The sequence below is a fragment of the Phaethon lepturus genome, unplaced genomic scaffold (assembly GCF_000687285.1).
Source record: "Phaethon lepturus isolate BGI_N335 unplaced genomic scaffold, ASM68728v1 scaffold43208, whole genome shotgun sequence".
Lineage (NCBI taxonomy): Eukaryota > Metazoa > Chordata > Aves > Phaethontiformes > Phaethontidae > Phaethon > Phaethon lepturus.
This window is the reverse complement of record NW_010559084.1, coordinates 5,151-7,772: the sequence shown is the minus strand read 5'-3', so window position 1 is coordinate 7,772 and position 2,622 is coordinate 5,151. Positions and strand designations below refer to the sequence as shown.

At 56.8% G+C, this 2,622-nt stretch overlaps 1 pseudogene; it reads right to left on the bottom strand.

Annotated features, from left to right (window-relative positions):
- Positions 1-1,728: 1,728 nt before the first annotated feature.
- Positions 1,729-1,809, bottom strand: LOC104625598 (annotated as a pseudogene).
- Positions 1,810-2,622: the final 813 nt, after the last annotated feature.

Sequence of the window (2,622 nt, the reverse complement as noted above, 5' to 3'; positions counted from 1 at the left end):
GCTTTACTGAAAGCTCTCCCGGACAGCACGTCTTCCCCGCTCGGCCGAAAGAGCGGCGTGTTGTGGTCCCACCACTGTTGTTCTTTCCCAGCAAAGCGTTTAAGATAGTCACAGCTACAAAGGTTGGTGAGTACACACCCCCCCGCCCTCGCCGGCGTGCACCGTTTGGGATCCTGGAGCTGGGACACGGCAATTCGTAGGAGAGTCAGCAATGTCTATGCCGGGGGAAGACTTGGAATTTAATTTGTCTTCCCTAAAAGGCCTCGCTGACGGGTGCATGACTGGAGTCTGGAGAGTGGTGGCCCTAAAAACAGCTACAAAACCTCACGGCTTTAAAAAAAAATCAATATTCAAAGCAGCAGCAGCAGGTCTTGCACATCAAAACCGGAGATGACAGAGGACCTGCTGCTGCAGAAGCAGCAGGGACTGAAAGGCAAAGAAAACATTATTTGACCAGGAAACAAAATTAAGAACTATCAGGTGGATTTAACACTTACGCATTTTACAGTATTTCAGTATCACTGTGCCTTTCGCCACCATGCACGGGGCTTTCCTTTGCGTGATTTATCGACAAGTGACTTTCCACGCACAGATCTCATCTCCCCACTCCTTCCTCCCCTCCCGGGGAGTTTCTCCGAGGGACGGGCAGCGGAGCAGCCCGACCCACCCTGCCGACCACGGCAGGCCAAGCCCGGATGCGGGCAGAGGGACGGGCGCCGGACCAGCCCGCCCCCCCCTGCCGACCACGGCAGGCAAAGCCCGGATGCGGGCAGCAGGGCTGCAGAGCCGGGCGACGAGTGCGGTTCCTCTGTGGCTCAAGAGGCGTGAATTCAGAGAGTGCCCCGGGGTGTGTTGCTCACGGAGCTGGGACTTGCTGCCCACACGCCAACATTGGTCCCCAGCAAAGGCTGCTCTGCAGAGCTCGCGTGGCCGAACGAGCCCGGCTACCGCAATCACCGAGCCCGTTCCCAGAATAGAGGGAAAGCTCCTGGAGGACCCAGTCTCCGACTCTCAGGGGACGCTGTGGCTGCGAGCACGTTACCTGCTCCAACCCCCCAGCGCCAAAGGGAGCTTTATTTCTCGGGCTCCTTCACTGCCCCAGCAGATTGCTGGTGAGCCAGCACACAGCTGAGAGGAGGCTCCAGTTTGCTATCCTGGATGACTGCAGCACAAAATTAACCTTCCCTAGTTCTCCCGTAAACATGCCTCAAACCAGAGCAAAGGTGTGCCACCATCCTTCTTCATTTGCAAGAACTGGGAACACCAGCAGCTGAGAAATAACTGTGCAGGCAGCGACTTTCTGAGAGAAGCTGCTTGTGGACAGTGAAGCCATCCTGCCGAAAAATGGGGAAACAAGACTGGAATGCACGTGAGCACAGCCGGCAGAGCTTTGCTGGGTCCGTTCCCTGCAGCTTCAGTGCCTTCACGGGTTGCACGTGCCCCGCTGAGCCCCAGGACCTTACTCCAGTGGTTGTTCCGCCCTTGGATCGTGTGGTCAGCTCTGAGGCCCGGGAGAAGCTGCCCAGGCTGTGACCTTACCTCCTGGTGCAAGCGGTGCCCGTAGGAAGGGGTCCCTCCTAGAAATGCTGCAATATCTGAGCAGGAGACATCGCGGCAGCACGCACGTGCTCGGGGAAAACCCAAAGCACTTGCCCAGGAGCCCTTCCCACTCCATCCCTGCCCACCCCCGAGCGGCGCGTGTCGTGCTGCTCCGGCGCCCGCGCTCACCTTGATCCTCTCGATGCCGGCTTCGATGCGGAGCTGCTCCACCAGCTTCCGGGCCTGCGCTATGTTGTTAGTTGTTGACATTGTCTGCCATCGGCTCCAGGCCCCAGCACGTGAGAATACTGCAAAACAAGGGGGGGAAGAGGGGGGTCGGCATCGTGCACGAAGCCGCCAGGCCACCGTGCACCGTCTCAAATTTGCACCATGTCCTCACCAACAGCCACGTGCAAAGGGCTTCCACGAGCTCTAAACTGATGACACCAACTTAATGTTTCCTGATTTTGCTTCAAGTTCTCCTTTCCTTTAAACAGCACTCTCGGTGCACTCTCTTCAGGCTTTTTCTTTTTTTTTTGATTAAAAAAACCAAACAGAAACTTGCCGATGAGAGGGGAAAAATGAAACTTTTTCTGCAGAAAGTCCTGCCAGATGCTTTCAACTCACCAACTGGAAAAGCGAACAGAAATTTTCCAGCCCGTGTAACCTGCCACGCGCCGCTCGCAGCGAGCCAGGCGGGAGGAAGGTGGACGGGGACGCTGCCCGACCGTGGCCACACACAGCTCCTGCATGTTCCCCCTCGCTTTTTATCTACTCGTTGCACTGCTGCCTTCGTCCTGCCCCGACTCCTGTGTCAGGATCCCCTCTGCACGAGGAGGCTCCGAGCAGCAACTAGAAGCGCTCGATACTGCACAAACTCAGATCTATGCTATTTATCCATCATTTTGCAAATTAAGTAAGAGTGACAGATGGTCCCAGGCTGAGTGGAAAGCCAGGGCTCAGGCAAGGGGCAGAGGTTTCTCCGACGCCGAAGCACTGGATGGAAGCAGGGGACAGGCAGCGAGGCACGGGCACGGGCACAAGGGGATACGAAAGTACGAGAGGCACCGACAGCTCACGTCT